At 42.5% G+C, this 19,913-nt stretch overlaps 2 protein-coding genes across 2 annotated transcripts in view; one reads left to right on the forward strand and one right to left on the reverse strand.

The window, feature by feature from the left end:
- LOC144470932 (uncharacterized protein C15orf61 homolog) overlaps positions 1 to 11,674 on the reverse strand; it is a 36,201-nt gene extending 24,527 nt beyond the window's left edge. Inside the window, exon 1 of the mRNA XM_078182532.1 lies at positions 11,509 to 11,674. The gene's annotated coding sequence lies outside the window, so the exon portion shown is untranslated. The remainder of the gene's footprint in view (positions 1 to 11,508) is intronic.
- The window catches only part of Cad99c (cadherin 99C), a 131,370-nt gene that overhangs the window by 50,865 nt on the left and 60,592 nt on the right, over positions 1 to 19,913 (forward strand). The window lies entirely within an intron of this gene.

Raw genomic sequence — 19,913 nt, forward strand, 5'->3', positions numbered from 1 at the left:
TCGATATCCAAAAATCTGAACGAGACGGGAAAGGCGACGTTGCCTACCGGCAGAGGAACGATCGCCGAATAAATCGAGAGGAATCCCGTCGAATTTATTGGACGAGCCGTAAATCGGACGGCGCGGCGAGGCGCGAAATAATAACCGGTGATATATTAGCGAGGCAACGTGGAAAAAATGCTTGAGAGAACACGTCGACAAGAAATCTCCCACTGACTTGGCAGAGCTCTCTTTGTCCGACGCGTAATACCGATCCAAAGACGCATGCAAAGGATTCTCTCTCTCTCTATCTCTCCTCCGGAGGCTCGAGGAACGAGGGAGGGGATATCTCAGCGAGTCGTAAACGTTCGGTTTTAGTGCTCCCAGCGACCGAGACGATAGAAGATGGCCCCCCGACCATTTCTGTTCCGTGTTCCACAAGCTGTTCAAACCGGGATCCATTCGCAGAAGTTGTTCTAGTTGCGGCTGCCATGAAAACGTCTCTCGCGGGTAGGGGGGGATTGTATGAAACAGGCCCTCGAGTGTTTGTTTACCACCTGCCCCGATCTCGCAAAAAATCAACGCTCGCGATCGCTTCGTTCGCTCTTTCTTCTTCCGTCGGGCAACTTCGGCTTCTATTTTTCCAACAATTTCATTTCGAACATCGTACAAAATATTGCGTCGTTATTTTTCTTTTTTGTAAACTTCGTTTACAAAACGTTGACGTTCGCGGTCGCGTGAAATGAAACGGCAGATTTTTAGGTACATCGCTTGTCTTTAATGAGACTGCAGGCTTGAGATATTTTGATGTTTGGATTGCATCTCACTTATCTCGCCGGCAGGAAGCCCGAAGCGGCGTCTGCTCGCCGAGTTTCTCCTTAATGGACATAAAAGTATACTTTACTACCGGCCGTACAGGAATACACCTATAATTTTATTATTTCTTTTACGCATCCGCCGATGGAATTACGGTTGTAGGGGACGATCGGCTTTCTTCGCTCCGACGCGGTCTACGATCTGGGGGCTACCGCGAGGAACAGAGGAAGCGCTCTTACGTGTTCCCCCGATTTTCCATTTCATTCGTACGCCTCGCGACTTCGCGAACTCCTTGACCGGTTTTAAATGTTATGTTCAACGGCGGGGAATTTGTTCTTTCTAGCACACGCGTATCGTACGGGAGACGATGACAAAATACATATTAGGTTGTCAACCATGAAATGGAGCAAAAAATGCACGTAATCGAATTCGATATTTTTGCAATAGAAACTTTTTATTTTTAATCAAAGTATGCACCCGTATTATCGATACACTTTTGCCATTTTAGAGTTATAAATTTAAGGATCTTTTTAAGTCTATACACAAGATTAGTAAATGTTTAACTAAAACATTTTCTTTCATTAAAAATTAGATACACGTTGGACAAAAGATCTTCAAATATATTCAAATTCGAGGCATTCGAAGAGAGAAAGAGAACGTAACGTTTCTATGGGAGCGTAAAGACGTCATTAACAAATACGCGCAACATACGCGGGCGGTGATTTCTTTTTGCATGAACACAATTACCTTTTTCTACCGGCGCAGAGCCGCCATAATGAATATTTACATATTTCGTTCGTATCATCTCCGCGCACAGCCGTGATATTCAGATATTCATAAATCATTTACATATGAAGAGTAGAATAATTCTTTTCCTACGCGAGGAAGAATGAAAAGTTCCTGCGATGTTATTATCATTTGTGACAGTTGATATATTCGGGCTTTGCTATACCATTCTGAATACTATGCGTCGTATTTTCACGCGCGCAACATTTATAATCGTAAATATAATTGTGCGACACGTATAATTTGCATTGCAAACATTCGTTGGACGTTGTCTAACGTAATCATTGTTTCAATGTAAGGTACAGAAAGAGCGAGGCAAAGATAACAGCAGCAGATTCAGAAATCGAAAGAACAGCGATTTCGAAGCGACAGCGGCTTTTTATGTCTATTTTCAATTTTTTTTTTCTTGACCACGTTGAATTAATTGCTTCGAAATAGCTTATTAATTTGGACAAATTATACCTTTAAGGATATATACCGAAGCCATTCCGAATGAAATATTTAGCAAAGCTTTTTCACGGTATTATTATCCATAAATGGGTAATTTATTCACAGAAACATGAAATTTATTCTCGTCCTACCGTTCGCGAAACGAAAATAGTCGAAGAAGCCGAACCGGCCGCGCGATTAACACACAAACGTGGTTTCTAAAATACAATGCGGACACGAGCCGGCTAGCCTTGAATGTGGACATCGTCCTCCACCTGCCTTCTAAACAAAAAAGGTGCAACTTTTCTCCGTAATTTACACCCGGCGAGAGCTACCACGGCAAACAGTTATTAAACTCGCGAAATACAAATGAACGCAAACAATAATTAAATTTTTTCCATTTAAGAACACAGCTAATTTATTTGTTATTTCACGCTTGCGAACGAGATGTTAGGTTATGTCAGGTTATGTTATTTCTTTGCTCGAATTTAGGTGAAAAAGAAATAATAGATGACTAGATAGAATATGATGGAATTGAATTGAATTATTAATTTAGATACTATGAAAATAATAATTATTTCTGTCTTATAATCTAAATTTAAGAATCACTTTTTCTTTCAATGTGCATTTATTCAAATGGTGCGAGACGCATGATAATTATTCACAGGATAATAAAATATTCTTAGTATCATAAAATTCTATTTTTAATAAGAATTTTGATAACGGACACCGTTGAATTCTTGTTAGCATTGTTTTTTTAAATCACCGTCCACGAGGGGCTGAAATTCAGTATTGTTCCAATCGTAGAATATCTTCGCGACGATAGAATCTGTGGTATCGTTTCGTTGGAAAAACACTCGGTTTCGACACGCGAAACTAATTTGTTACCTATCAGAGATACACACTCGGTTCTAGCAACGTGAACGCGTTATCATTTTACGCGATCTTCGTAGGCCAATAGACAGAAGAACCGAAAGAGATCATTAATCTGCCGAGCGACAAGTACGCGCATATCGGTCTCGGAGCAGCCCGGTTATCTCCGATCGGCAAAAAAAGATTCGCAGCCCGTCCGCCGCTGCTCCTCTTTTCGCAGAGAAATCGGAACTCCGCCGACTGTATCGCGCCGAGCGCCGCGCTCGGTATAAATTCACGCGTCACTGGCGGAACGGTAAACCATCCCTATCAATATTCCCTCGCGAAACAGGTAGCTCTGCCTGACTTTCTTATTTCCTCCCCGACTTCCGATCGCCGCAAGATGGATCGGCTGAAACAAAGCCGGGGGGGGGGGGGGAGGAGGTAGGAGAAGGGTCTTTTATTTTTCCTTCTGAAAACGCTGGCACGATGAGTTGTGTCCCGCGCGATCCGCCACACGAGAATTTGCATTCAATGCAATAACTTATCAGGAGCCTTAAAAATCTGGCAACGTAAAGCCTTTTCGATGTGTCTTGATTAATAACTAGGAAGCCGTGCGTGCGCCACCTCGATATGTACATACTCCGTTTCACCAGCGTTTCGATGAACACGATGAATTATCGTATTCGGCGGCGGAACCTATGCGGGAATGCGAGGAATACAGCAAGATGAAGATCGAGATCACCGAAAATTCAAAATTGCTGCACTGCTGGCGAGTTAGCTTTCTAGTTTATAAATCCACTTGTTCACTTTTGCCTTTGCCCCTTTTAGGTTAACATCTAAGAAAACGTTATGATCGCATATAAATAAATTCATTATGCGAACTGGTAAACTTTTTCAATCAGTGCATACGGGGACGCGTGACATCGTCTCAAATTGTTTATATTTTCTATTTGTTTGTTTTATTCCGGCATAGCCTCAAAATATTCTAAACATCTTGAAATTTGAGAATATGTTTTATTCTTCTCAAAAATCGCAATTTAAATAGCTAATGGTCACGGATTTATACGCATGACGAGTATACTCGTCAATAAACCAAATTTTGCCACTTCTCCATGACGAGTACACTCGTCAATCATAGTTAACTGGTTAAATTATATCGACATACGCATTCGTTTATTTAGAGCTATATTTTATTATTCAGAGCTCGAATAAATCGAAGAATTAAACGAAGCGTGCAGTAACCATTAAATTTAGAAAAAGTATATGTACGATTTACGAGCCATCGTATCGACTTTGAATAGAAGATCGATTTGTAACTGAAACGATCGATTCGAAAGAATGGAAACTGCGCTCGACGATAAAATTGATTCGGAATCGACCGTACCTACTATCATCTTAATAATTCACATAACTCTCTCCCGTGGTTTTGCCTTATTTTCAACGATTCTGTATTCAACAAGAGATCGGTTAACGACGGTCGTTTAAATTATTAATGGAAATTGTCGTTCGACGCGCGCGTCGAAGAAAGAAAACAGTTATGTTACCGCGTCGACGAAATAAATCGCGATCGACGAAATAAATCGCGATCGACGCGTGTTACGGACGCGTAAAGAATCCGTGTAATTATAGCGACAGTGGCGCGGTTGTCGAGGAGCAAAACCGTCCATTCGCGGTACACGAAACTCCGCGCGAATCCACGGCATTTAAGCACACGGAGATCTCCGGTATTAATATTTCGAGGGCGTGCGTAACACGATAGCAAAGTTAGTTTCTCGAAGATTAAGCGTCGGCTTCGCGGTCGGAAACGGGTTATACAGTGATTTTCGATGAACGGCCGTCTTCAAACACGTTGCCGTCCGGCTGTGGGCGGCGGAGGGATTCGTTCCGCGTGGGCGTATATCGGCTCGCCGATCGCGCATCGTTGTATCCAACATTGACAGATTATTTTATGGTCGAGGAATAGGATAATCGTCCCCGATAAATATTCGCGGATAGGAACCGGTATAAACCGCGGCCGCTCGTTCCGCGAACTCCGTCGGTTCACTCAACCATTCGGATTTCCCGTCGGACCGTGATCGGTTCTAGTCGCCGCGGCTCGTCAATGAGAGCTCGTGTCCGTTCGTAGTAACGCGCGTACTCCCGCGGTAATTGATTAATCTCGCTCGTAAATCTTCGGCCAAGAAAATACAGACAACAGCCGACGAAAGGCGACTTATCATGCTATCGGGAACAATCCTCGAGACACCGTCGGCCCGGCATCGGTTTCCCAAGCGCCGGCTCTCTCGCCTGGCTCTGATGGATCGTTTTACTAGCCGGTCGGACGGTAATCGAATTTCCAGTCGTCCGATGCAACGCGCTGTAATCGATCCGGCTTTCGTAGTTTTGCGAACTCTCTCGCGTTTAACGCGGCTTAATTGAGCTATGCGGGCTGAAATGTCGCCGCGACTTGTACCGGAGGTGGATTAGAATGTCAATGCTCGATCTTAGATGCCAGATTAGAATGTCGACGCACTGTTGTATGAATTATTGTTGCGCGCCACCTTTGGCATTTTATTCGAGTTCCATGTTTTCATGTGGAACGAACGAATCGCGTTGCGATAACAGGGCGCTGAGGAAATTCTGAATTTTGTACATTTTGCTCGGGTACACGCGATTCTATTGGTCGGCGCTAAGAGGGTTAAACAGCAACAAACGATCCACGATTTAACGGCGCCGTTATACGGCGCGTGAAGCGCCATTAAATTCCCGCGCGCCGGCAATTTTTATTCCCGTCGTATAATTTATCTGCTTCTGGTTCACTTGTTTAGGATACCCCGGCTCTTCCGATCGCGCGAGGATTTTCGCTCGGGTACGTTTCCTCGCGCGGCGGGGATTATCCGAATCCGTCCAAGGGGAGATTAACTCGCGAGGACCCTTTGGCAGACGGACTCGCGATGCTGCGAGCAAATAAATCGTTATCCAAGAGAAACCACAGCGTGCCGACACAACCTTGTCAATTTCTCCGCCGACTGGCTCTTATCTCGCCGCGCGGCAAAAACGTGTCCGAAGGATTTCTCGAAAGTCGAGTAAAAACAGCTTCGTTCGGTCTTTTCAGCGAACAGGCAATTCTACGTTGCTCTCGGAGAGAAAGGAAGAGAGAGGGGTCGGTTAACTGCGCGCCGATTATCCTAAGTAGGTGTTGTCTTTGCGGAGAAATAGATCAACTTATTGCGGCAAAAGGCATGCCTCGTTCCGGCCGTGGTGAACGTGTAACAGCAACGTGCAATTGCCACCATTGCTGTTATCTAATTTGCGCTCGCGCGGCACGCGCGTAACACAAATTAGAGGGAATAACGGAAGCTTTATTAATTTTTCTATTAGCGATCGTTTATGGCATTCCGTGATTTATTGTCCTGGGCGGGGAGCGCGCGTTGTGCGTCACGTGGACCGTGCGGCGAGGTTCACGTGCGCGGTGCGTCGGGAACAGAATGACGCAGGTGATCTATGTACGAATATTCGTAACTAACGCGCTGAGAGAAATGAATCTCCGTTTAATACGCCTATGCGGCGGCAGTGGTATTAATATCTTTTTAAACAATTTAATTTGAATTCACTCTCTTCAATTTGGTTACACGTTTTGAAAAAGTATTTTTATAATTTCATATATTTTAATACGAGAAGCGTATCGCTTCGAATCATTCTCATTTTTAAGAAACTTCTTATTATTCTAAACTTGTTACTATTCTCCAATCCTGTGGAGGCTGGCATTAAAATATTTCTCCTTCGCGGAGTTCTATGAAGCGAACACAATGTTCGTTGTTCAATGAGAATAGTTCGGCACTGAATAAGCGAATATTGACATGCTTTGATGAACATCACTTTATCGACGGAAATCAAATCAGTGTTTGCTATTCAATACGTAGATCATATATTGGCGCGCAGATATGAATATTGTATGTATATGTACGCCCACGCGATGAAACGGCAAACGGGAATAATGAACGTTCGTATACAAATACGACCGGGTATGCAGGGAGTGCAAATGTAAATGGTAATTGCCACTTCGTTACACACACACACGCAACATTACCTAAATTTGTTAAGAGTTAAATTCGAAGATCGATGAGCCTCTTTGCAAACCGTTGAAAATATAAGACTTTAAGAACTCGTTCGCGTCTGAAACAATGAAAGCTATGAAGAAAAGAATAAATAAATAACCGGTAGCCGTAAATATTGCAAATGATAAAACTATATGTATATAATTAGAAATGTTTTTGTATATAACTATATTTCATATTCCCGTATACATTTTGCATTAATTTGGCACATACACGGCGTATGTCGACGTATAAATTTTCCGCGAAACATTCCCAGTCTACTAATTACAGATTTTCGAAGAACTCGGAGAAATATTTTATTCAACTTGGAATCTCGCCCGGACGTATCACCATAAACAGTTAGATAAGAGAAGCTTATAACCGTGTCTCGTTCCAACTCCGCGACCCGGTCCAGAAAAATCGAAATTTCCATGGAGCCTCCGCCAGTCCCCCATAACTTTCTAATATTCACGGTAATCCGTGCGCGATACGGGGCATAACGGCCGAAACACACGGTATTACCGTCGTCCCTGTGCGTCGTCCACGGCGAGAGATAAACGCAACAGGACACTATTACGTTTCATCTGGTCCGTAGAGACGCGCGGTAAAATCTCGTGTTACGAAAATCGAGGAGCACGACGATGACCATTACATCCGGTGAGCAAGCACCGGGGCACAGGTGTCTGCGCGCGGTCCTGTCCGCAGCAGCAGCGGCAAACCGCAGAAAGGAGGGGGTGAGAGAGGTAGGCGCGAGAACGAGCAAAATGAAAAAGATAATAAAGTAAGTGAAAGCGCGCGAATATAGACCATGGCGAAGAGCGTGCGTATGCGAAGCGAGGCACACACAACGAATCCGCTCTGTGCTCTCATTTAATGGGGCACGTCTGACTGGCTCTCTGTGTCTTTAGTTGCGCTCGCGAATATACATCAGTCCTCCCTCTTCTCTCTTTCTCCCCCCTGTCTATATATCTTCGGTTACATCGGCCAACAGGTGGGACAGTTAAAATGTGGACCCCGGTGCCAAGTACCATTCTTCCCACGATGTCCTTTCGCGTGTTTACAACACGCTCCGCTTCACGCGAAACATCAACAATGACTCCGGAGGTTCCGTTAACGATGCACTAATTAAGGACGCGAACGCCACTAAAAAAAACTGTTGCACGATAGACCGCGAGGTTGCCGTCGTGTCGTCGACGCTGTGTACGCGCGAGTTTTGTAAACGGAGGAAATATTGTTACGAGGAAACAGTTTTAAATCGAATCGATAAACATGCTTTGTAATTTTCAAATAATAAATATTGAAATTGTGAATTTCAAATAATATATATCGATGTGCATCTATTAACCACTTCGGTACGAGCGTCGACTATAGTCGACGGCCACAGATGAACACGCACAGCCGAGTGTCGACTATAGTCGACGGCCGTGATATGAACGCACACGGCCGAGCATCGACTATAGTCGACTATAGTTGACTGCCAAGAACTTTTGCCTTATCTCTACAATTGCAGTGTTTACGTCCAGAAATACACATAAATAAGCTTTTCTCGTCAAAGATCTGTAAAAGAGCAAAACGGATTCACTGTCGATGCACGAAGTAGCATGCGAATGGTGAGTGCCGGCTGTGGGCACAATTTCGTGGCCGATGCGCGCCGTACCGAAGTGGTTAAATATCACGATATAGTAACCCAGTCCCAAAGCGCTATTTTAATCAGAGGAATGGTAAAATGTTACTAAGCGAATTGCCCGAGCTATTTCGTATATAAGCGTTCGTAGCTCGCGCATAAATGAAAGAAATAAGAAGAGCTTGTTAATAGATGTCCGCCCGGAATATCTCAGAGTAAAGTTTTAACGAAAAGGGCAATTAAAGTAGAACTCCGGCAAGATCGCGAGCCGACAAAGAAGTTAATGGACTCTTAAAAAGATTTGATAAGCGGAACACTCGTTAGCGTGTAATTATTTATTTACTAGAATTATGCGATGAATAATTACTTGCTTGGCGCATGCACGACGATCGCTTGCTCGAGGCTACGCGCGCGGTACATAATACGTAAACACCATGGAAGTATCTAATCGTGTGGAAGAGCGCGCGCACAAACAACCCGCGGTTCCGTTTCCGGAGTTCATTGGACACTTATCCTCTCGCGATCGCGTTACGTTCAGAAAATCATTTCGGTGTACTATCATCGACGACTATTACGACGTCCGCGTATAGTTGTATCGATGTTATCGGTTCTGTTGGCCGTGTAGAATAGGAAAATTTTCCTCAAAGATCAAGGATCCCGCCGCTCGGGTTTCGGTTCATTAACTGACAGTAGTTTTTAATGGGCCAGTTGGGTCGACTATAATATTCAACGTGGTTTATACCGGAAATTTCAATTAATTCTTCGTAAGCTATATGGATCGTTCGCGAGTAAAATTTCGCTATTAAATAGTGAACATATGAAATTTTCTTATCTAAAATCTAATAATCTCTTTCTTATAAAATATCTAAATTTTTCTTATCGTTATTGTTTTTTAGTGAGTTGAATCGCGCCAGTTATCGAAAACATCTCATACAGAAAGGACATACATCTACTTGCCTTCTATAGGTTCAAAATGTTTATGCGGTAAAAAGAGTGTGTAATTTATTTGATATTTAATGTCGCGTTGCTCAACGGTCACGGGTGCTACGCGTGGGTGGCGTCTGGACGCGTGTGTGCGCCGATCACCTGGCCTGCACACAGCCGTACACGCAGAGACAGAGGGTCGCGGTAGTCGTGGAACTTGGGGTTAGAGAGTCAGTGGGGCACCCACACGCCCACACACGCGGTTAATACACCTGCGACCGTCCTGCGTACCTTTCGCGACTATACTCGGAGTAAAATCAACTGGTACCATCAAGGCCACTAATAGACTGTCTTTCGACTATACCAGTTTACCTCCACGCCTTGTCCCTACGTGTAGCAAACTTAAAATGTTCGCTTCGTAATTCTAGAAAATGTTAATTTTGGTGAAACAATGAGATCACATTCGCAAAGAAAAGTTTATTTAATACGCTATTAATATCGTACACGAACTTAAATGATTATTTCGGTAATTTATTTGCATTATTGACATCATGTTGGTTATATTATTTATTTATTTTATTTACCGATACTATCTATTCTACACATTTCATTGTGAACCTATTTATTTAATGATTTTACTATTTTATATTATTTAGTCTAATAGCTTGAATTCGGATTCGGTTGATGCCAATAACAGCAAATCGAACGTCGTCCTTGAAAGGTTTCGAACACGCGGTTGATCGTAACTATAACCACGAACAATGTTCGCGATCAGCAGCGAACAGAATACCTTATCCCGAGCGTAATGGCGGCTGCTCGGCCCTTCAATTTAGCCGAGAGTAATCTCAGCCAAATCAGATACTCCTCCGTGTCGCGGCGTATTTCTGTTCGCTGTTCAACGCCCTCCATTACCTTCTCATCCGCGGAAGTTATTGCGGCGAAATACCCGAGACATCGTTCGCCCCTAATACGCGCAAGCATCCTCACGAGCTCGTTTTAAGAGCGGCATCTACATACGATATTGTAGGAGAAAATTTATAACGACCGGAATCTCGGATCATGATCTTTTTTTTATGGAAAGGAAACATATTAATAAGATCAATTTCATCGATGCAGCCAATTCTTGTTCAAAATATACAGGGTGTCCCGGAAAAGTACAACCGGACAGGGAGTGATTCTACATCGAAAAAGAAGAAAACATTTTGGTATAACATTTTTACTAACGACGATAAAAGAAAGCACAAAAAACCGAAGAAGAAGAAAAGGAAGTGAAATGCAATATAAACGATGACGCAAAGTGCGAATTTGCCTAACCGACCGAGTATCCTTGTTTCCAGCCACTTTTCCAGCGCCTAATTCCATTAAAACCGCGAAGACAAAAATTGCAGGTTATCACGCGGGCCGTACGCGTTTCCTGGCATTGTCCGCGGCGAAACAATGAAAATTAGCGTATCCAGATCAGCCGTGGATCTGGATGACGCGCGTAGCTCTCCCGCGAAAAATACGAGCCGGGTAAAGGTAATCGAGGCTTGGTCTATTGTTCCAAGGGCGAGGGGAGGCAGAAGTAATTCTGGAGGAGAGACAGGATTCCCAGAGCGGCGCGCGCTGCTATCGCAAAGTTATGGCGTCGTGTCCGCGCGCGAACAGAGCAAAAGAATGGAGGACGGGGCGCGCGTTCGCGTGTTGCGACCGATCCGGGACCAACCCGGCCCGAGCGTGGGAGGGGATCGAAAGATTTACGTTTAGGCTAATTTCGCGTAACAAGTATCGGCTAACTAACGACACGTCGCGCGGCCATACGCACGCCGATCCCTCGGTCCGCTTAACGAGCTTGTAGTTTCTCGACCGTTCATCGGGATACGTCGACGTTTCTCTCTCTCTCTCTCTCTCTCTCTCCTTTCAGTCTCCATCTTTCTTCCCTCTTTCTCCCCCTTTTCCTCCCTCTCCGTTATTTTTGCCCGGTTTCGCTGCCGGCGCACCGCCTGGCAGATTTACTGTTACGCATTGTGATAAGCTCACCGTAATTTCTGCGACAGAGAACCCGCCTCGGTGCCGTTCACTCTGTTTCGAGACCCGTCAGAAGACCATCAATTACGCCGAGGAGGACAACTTCTGTCCCGCCGTCTGAGCCCCCGATGCTTAACGGAACTGCACAGCTACGGGGTTTCGAGCGTCGCGTCGCGGAACAAACACTCGCGAACATGATCGGATTAACCGCGGTATTACGCGTCACGGCACGGCGATCGCGAAAAACAGAGGGGGGGGGGGCTTCGCCTATTGAAATGTACCTTTCCGCGCCGATACAGATGGCAGCGCGATCGGAAACCGTTATTTTCGATCAGATTCTCAATTGCGTTCCGAGTCGTTGGCTCCTTGGCGTTTCTTTCAATTACCGGTTGGCGAAATGTAAAATGCACGACTTGGACGATGGATTTGTCGCCCGGACGATCTCGGACTCGGTTGTTTCCTGCTACTAGAAACAGTATTGTTGCTCTCGATATATCGTAGCGATCCAATTACGTGTTTCGAACTGTTATTGTCTTAACTCTGTCGACGCCATGATGGGAATAATGCGCGTTGTTTTATGGCGGCGACGAAACTCTGTGATTTCTATGTACGATTTCTGTTGTAGATCACGTTGATTCAATTACGTTTTAACAATTTTGGAATTAAGGTTTATCGTTAAACAATGCGTTTGTATTAAACTTTGTATACCTTTCTGTTTCAGGTAAGTGCGAGCATGAATCCGTATTACACGACTTCTAAGGTAACAATTATGCAAAAGGCTCGAGAATTTATTATTACGACAATATAGTTATGATAACACAACAATTTAGGAACGAAAATAATTTTTCTAATGTTTCACATTTCGTAATTTTTAAATTATGAATTTCGACGAAATGCTAAAATCATCGGAATTAATAAAATAGATTGAATATCCGATCGCTTTGTTTGCCAAACAACCGTAAGTACTTTGATTTGGAAATATCTACATATAACTTTATTATAAATATAATACTTTATTATAGATTAAAAATATTTATTATAATGATCTCTATATTTCTACATTTCTTTGATTTCTATATAACTTTGATAAGAAATTTGCCTACGTAAGGATCAAAGGATTCGGAACAATTGAATATTTACATTTTTAATAAAAAAAGGATTCTACCGTAGATTCTAGAGGTTCGCAGCGCACATTGCAATCCTAGGCATTCAAAATCTGATTCAGGCCAGTAGATGCGAACGTTCTCGCGTCGGTAATACCCGTGTGCACGGTGCGGTATTCTCACGAGCGTGCGTAACATCCTCCGCGAAGCATTCGTGACCCTTATTGTCATTGAGCACTGTTGCCATGCGAATTGCGGTCTGTTTTAACCGGTGCTGCGGTGTGCTCGTATAGAAAAATAGGAAAGATATTGTTCTTTATGTTCTGAAGTACACGAGCACGGCCGCCCCGCGAAGATTAATATTCTTTTCGCCGTAATCTTCGTATCGATCGAAAGTCCATCGAAAAAACTAATATGCTTTCACTCGATAATGGGCCCGATCTCATCCATTATGCGCCGCGGCGCATCCATTATCTCTCTGTGCTTTCTCAAACACGTGCAAGAACGCTTACAACGTTTTCTTCACCGGTAAATACAATGTACCCAGCAGTTTTAATGTTAACGTTACGTTTTTCACGGACTTTGTACTTCGTAACAGACTAAACACTTTCTATTCGATCGCCGTAGGGAAACTGAGATTTGCGCAAGAAAAATGAAACTTGTTCTTTGCATGTAAGGAACAAATAATATCTCTTTCTTTGAGATTTATTCGCGAAGAAACTATAATACCTTTCGCGGTCAATTCAGATCTAAAATTAAAGTAAAAAGGACGTTTTTAAGACGTTAAAAACTACGACTAGCAGGGAAGGCAGGTTCGTTCGTAATTTCACTTTTATCGCGCAGCCTTGCCGTGGCTCCGGTAACTGATCGCAGTCACCGGCCCGTTGCGAGTTAGACGAACGATAGAAGGTATTTATCTCGCTCATTATTGTCAGCCGCGGAGCGCATTCCCCGGGCCAGGAGGGGTTGTTCCGTTATTTGCCGGAATGTTTCTCTTCTGGATAGATTCCTGCGGGCTTGTGCTCCGCGAGGCATAAGATCACGTCCGTCGGCGCACGGTTTCTTCCCGATAATCCGCGGGGAATTCCAAATCAGGTTTTTCCGTTCGGCGGCCTCTATCGGTCCTCTTTTATCCGGTGGCTCCTTTCCACGGTCGGTTCACGAACCGGCGGGGGGAACATGGTTTATTCACGCGAATCGCGCACCGCGCGGTCCGGTGCCGATGCGATATCCGGACGATCTAGCCATGAAATTACGAGAATTTTCTACGGTTTTTACGGGGAACTGAGCCTAGCCCCGGCCTGGAACGTGACTATCCCCGCAGAGTGAGCTATCCCTCTCGCTCGGCGATCGTCGACTCCTCCGGACATCCCTTATCCGGCGCCGTTGCCCTCCAAATCCGTGATATTTCCCGATATTCGGTTCGAAACTAGTTCTTTCACGCTGTCGTGCGATGAGAAGATTTTAGAAAACAATGGGAAAGAATTAATAATAATATTAATAATGTTGATAATATAAAATACAATACCTAATAACTTCGTATTCGACCTGTTCTAGCGATATAGTACACGCATATCAATTTATTCCACTCGCAGCTTCAATTATCTAAAACGATACAAAGCTTTCGTCGTTTTAAAACGTTCCGATTTAAATTCAAATAAATTTTACGTTTTAATTTAAAATTATGGGAACGGTATTTCAGAATCTGCGCGAAACTTGAACGTAAGCGTAAAAAGTATTTAAATCTAAATTTAAACTGCGAAACGTATTTAAATTCAAATTAAAGCGTGAAACTTATTTAAATTCAAATGAAAACGTATTATCTGTTTGAATTTAAATACGTCTCGCGTTTACGTTAAACTTTCCTGAGTATTCCCCGACTATTTAAACATTGTATAGATCGAAACGAGTGCGAGAAACTCGTAAGAGAAGATTACATTTGGGAAAAGTTCGTTGGGTGAGGATTTTATTCGGTTATCGTTTAGGGTTCAGAGGTTACGCGGTAAATGTCCGTAGAATTCTCGGACGTCGATTATTGCGCGCTGCGTGCTCGGGCGAGCCAGCAAAAAATCCGGATACGATACGGCTGATGCGCAGGTTGGTTTCAGTGTCACGTACGACGAGGATCAACGGACTCCCGACACTCGGGTCTCGCCGCGCGAGAGCGGTGTTTACCGGGGGACTGGTACAGTTGTAAGACGTTGCGAAGCGATATCACGCTTTATGTAACCGTGTTGTTTGAATAAAGATCAGGGGGACCGCGCGCGTCTCTCGCGCGGGAAAGTGGACGTTGCTGCGACAGGGACCGGCCGTCCGGTTGTCAACCGGATTGCTTAATTCCGTGTCCATTTTCGAACGGCGTTTAAATTTTCTGGCCGGTCGCGCGTCTAATAGGTTGCTCAATGTCCACGATGCTCGGAAATTGATCGGGAAACGAAACGTTTTTCTGGACAACGATATTCAAGCAGATCTTCGATAAGCCTTATGCAGCCGGTGCAACTTGTTACTGTTAAAACGTCTTAGCCAAATGCAACGAGGAATGTTAATCGTGCGCGATACGATTTATTTTACAGGTACAGCGATTTTCAAATGTATTTGATCGGTGGTATAACTTTAATTAAATATTTTGATCGAGTAAATATTTCTTCTGATTACTTTAGGGAGTAACTGTATATTCATTAGCAATTCTTCTTATTAAATTCTTTTGTACATAATTATTTATTTCAGTCATAGATGATATAATCGTATTATTAAATTTTTATAATAGTATCAGCGTTCTCTTATTTATTCACTTTTGCCATAAATGTACATAATTTCCAGTTTATTCGTAACATTCCTCTTTAATAGATTATGCACGAAGTTTGCATCACGTGCCCGACACGTTATTATAATGCAAGGCGTTAGTTAATCGTTGCGTGCAAAGTTTGCTGTTGCATCGAATAAAAGTTGTTCCACCTTGAACGCTCGATAGTATACGTTATTAATGTAAATTAATGTAACATTAACCGTGGAACGGAGACTGAAAGGCGTTTCAGAGAAAGGAAATTGTTAAGCTCGAGTTAAAAACGTGGGAATAATCAATGAATTTTCAATAAAATAATTGAAATCATCGACTCGTTAATTTGTGTCCTTATTCTGTAGTTTTAGAATTTAGTAATTTGATTTTTTGTTTTTTAATGAGGATGGTCGTTAACAGTATATTCTAGACGAACGATAGGCCATTAATTACACGCAGTATTGTCGTAACATCATTATCAGTGTACTCGCGGCTTATCGTGTCACGTGAATAATGGGGAAAGGATCGTTACTAAATTGTAATCTACGCGAATTTGTGGTTTGTATGCGTACATATATCAGATAATTTAAACTAAAAATAGAGATAAATGTGTGAGATATTTTATGTAGATTATCGTCGGGCGTCGATTAACCTAGATTTGTAAAATATGATAAATAGACAAACTGTGTATAAAAGAAAAATTAAATTTAAAATTGAATTGAAATTTGAAAATGAATTGATTGTATCGTACTCGATTCGTTCATGCAGAAATCATTATTTCCTGCCCATCGATAGGTAATCGACCAATCAGAATTCATGAATAATCTGTCTTCGATAGCAATTTGATGGTACGAAAAAAAATTAGTTGGATAATTCGATCAAAAATTTTTAACAATTCTGTTCTTAACGAGCGACGACATTTCAAGGCAATCCTTTTGTTTTCGACAATTTGATCGCATGAAATGTTTCGTGCAAACAATTGTTTATCGTTGATTGTCCTCTTTTGAACGAATATTAAATTCGCGTCAAGTGTACACGTATTAATTGAACGTACGAAATGTTTTCTCTTAAATGTTGGCTTCGTGTTGTCAGCATCGATTTGTTTTAAAAATATATAAAACGCATAATTGAATTAAAAAGCTATCTTAAACATTGTTGCACAGATTTTTATCATTTCTACGTGTTCGACGATAATTTATGTTATCGTAATTAATGTTTTCAGTTATATAATTAATTTGGTACGGAAATCACGCCAAATACGAAAATAAAATTACGTAATCCCGATCGATGATTTCTGTCTCGAAAAGGCATGGGATCTCCGAGCGAGGTTTAAATTCTATGGCTATCGTGCCAGAGTGAACTGAACTCCATAAACTTACATGCATAAAACGGGCTAGCGGTGTCCCGTAGTAGTTGGAAACTATTGAGAAAGAAGAAACGTCTCCGCTAGCGGACGGAAAAGGCATAGAAATACAATTCGAACGGTATATACGTTTTTCTACTTAATTGCCTTGTAATTGAATAGATTTTTGCTCAATGGGAAACAAGTTTTCGCATTCCGTTTAAACGAAGAATTCACGCGGCCTTCCTTTGATCCAGAGGGGGGAACGCCGTCGCTTACGCGTGATCGTCACCGGTGGACAAATAAGTCCCTTTGAGGTCTCTTTTAAGGTGAGAGAAGAAGCGAATATCGCACGGCGCCAAATTGGGGCTCAACGAAGGGTGAGAAATACGATCGAACCTTGCGACGGCCGCTTTGTGAGCTCTCGCATTCGTAAAATTCTATCGACGATCGAATCCCCGCGATTCGATTCACAGTTTCCGTAAGGAATCTCCCGGCCTGTGAAAAAAGAAACGTCCGAGTACGTGCGCCGTAGCAAAGGGAATCTAACGTATAGCAGTCGATTGGCGTCACCGTGCGAACAAGTATCGCGCAAAAAGGCTGAAGAACTTACGTTGGAAAAGTATATGAAGCAATTTAACGGTTGCGGTTCTATCGTAATGCCGCGTGCAGTTTAGCCTTTCTCTTTCATTAGTTGTCTAATTTAATTAATTATTTCTGCATTTAAATTGTGTATCAAAAGTTCCAAGTTAACGAAATATTCGTTTCTTGATAAGTAGCTTGTTTTGTTCCTTTGTTGTAATACTTCCTGTACAACTCAGCATTATTCGAACGAATAAAATGGAATATTGTTATATTAATTATTATTATATTATATATGAAGGATTATTATTTAAACGAGACTTCTAAATATGTCGTCAATAAATTGAATTATTGTCAGCAAGTATTCCTCGTTACTAAGAGCTTCCTTTAAGTCGGCTGGAATATGGAATTTTTTTCTTACATTTCTTAACGTTGGACAATCTTGACGAATATGTTGAACAGTGTATATCGACGCTATACTGGTGACACGTGTTTGGTGTATCACATGTAGGAATGTCGTGCGTGAGCGAACGTTCGAAGGACGCGTTTTGTTTACACGCTCCTCTGCGGCAACGGACAAATTCGGACAGTGTAAAGCGAGCGACATAGCGTAACAGACGGCGAGAACAGCGAGCGTTAATCAGCGTCTTTTTTGATAATGCATGGAGCAGTCGTTTCATCGTTCGATTATTTTTCTGTTTAGAAAATCGTCTACGTGAAATTGGCAATTTTGTCCTGCGACGATTTCTCGCGAAACAAAAATTCCATCCACTTTGATTGAGGACAACGAGGTTTGTCTCGCCGCGAAATGTTTATCACTGTGTAAACAGCTCGCCTCCTCGAGTAATACCGGAGATAGGCGGAAACCGCCAGCAATGCGGCAGTGGACTCAGCAGAAGTACATAGTCCGTATTATTGCGATCAAACTGTGCATCGCCGTTGCACGCCGAACACGCGGATGCACCGTCAACCCTATTGCCCTCCCCCCCTCGCTACTTGTGCAACGAGCGGCAAGCCAGTGTCAGCTCGTAAATCATATTCAGATTCCGTTGTCGGACTCATAAACTAACCGGGCAACTGGTAAGTTCACGGGGTTGTATCACGTTGTTATTTCTGCATGTTCTATGCTGCTCGGCCGACTGTTATCGCGCGGCATCGACTTCCGTTTATCGTTACTCGCGGCTCTTACAATTTGTTGATCGGACGTTTGTGAAATTGCATCGCGAGTGTCCTGCGCCGGTGCGCGCGCGAGCATCATCCCTCCGGCCATTAATATCGCGACACCGGCGAATAATAATGCGAGCCTCGATCAATCTTCGAAAATTATTAGGCCTTGGAGAATCCTTGCTGGAGGCAATAGTTTTCGACTGTGCATAATTTCTGTGCTCGATCTTCTGCATTATCTTATGCAATCGATCGGATCTTTATTTATTGTGTACATTATTCACTGCATTTGTACACAGATTTCTTTAACAGAAATATAGTTTTAAATTCATAATAAGTTACGTATAAATTTCTAGTGGAATCTCGTGCGAAATAAAAATCATCTTCGTTCAATGCAAAATTCTATATTACATAGGCATTTATTTCCTTTTTAATATTTGATATGTTTACGCGAGGATTAAAGAATGTTTTATGATTGACATTATGCTTGGACTAAAGTATCGATATAATATTAAAATCAGGATTGCATAATATCAATCGATAGACAGACCAAATACTTACGGACGGCGGTGTGCACACAATTGAATTATATGCGCCGTCGATCAAAGCTGAAAATCATTTGGAAATTCTGACCAAAATTCTATCGCATGGTCAATGTTCTCGCCGATACGGTAAACAGATTCGCTGTCGCGTCACTCGCCGATCAACGACAGAGAATTTCCCTCTCGAGTTAGTCGTTAGCAATTAATATTTAACGTGCAATCATGCGTTTAGAAGAAAGGAACAGTCGATTTATGGTTCCGGATGTTTGCGTCGTTATTGATCTATATATTTATTTAAAATAGTTCTATCTAAATTTTCTGATCTGTTATAGTTTACAATAAGTATAGTTACGTACATATCCTAGTTTACAAATATGTAAAATCGTTTTTTTTTTATTTTTCATTATCAATAATGGATTATAAACGGAATTAGGCCCCATTTTAATGTCGAAATACAATAATATATCTATATTTCATAATCTATATTTATCATAATTGGACTACATCATTATATTAATGAAACAGTGAACATTTTATACGAAACATTCAGTTAAAAATATGGAATAAAATCCGTTCAATGGCACTTCAGTTATTTCAGCCTCATCCGACCCTGATTTACTATCTCCGCTAAATGCTCGCTTGTCGACCTCTCGCAATTGATTGGAAACGAAGTCCCGTATAAAAGGAACGTTACCATCCACGTTATTCCGCACGTTATTTTTTTCGCTCGGGATCACCCCGTTGACACAATCTTGCCACGGTTTCCTGTACGCCGGGTCACGGTGAATCGAGTAATCCATTTCCAAGGCGCGCGTCGAGTATTATTAGAATGCAAAATTGCTTTCCACGTCGGTCGAGTGAGTGAGAGAGAGAGAGAGAGAGAGAGAGAGAGAGAGAGAGAGAGAGGG

Source organism: Augochlora pura, chromosome 6 (assembly GCF_028453695.1).
Source record: "Augochlora pura isolate Apur16 chromosome 6, APUR_v2.2.1, whole genome shotgun sequence".
Lineage (NCBI taxonomy): Eukaryota > Metazoa > Arthropoda > Insecta > Hymenoptera > Halictidae > Augochlora > Augochlora pura.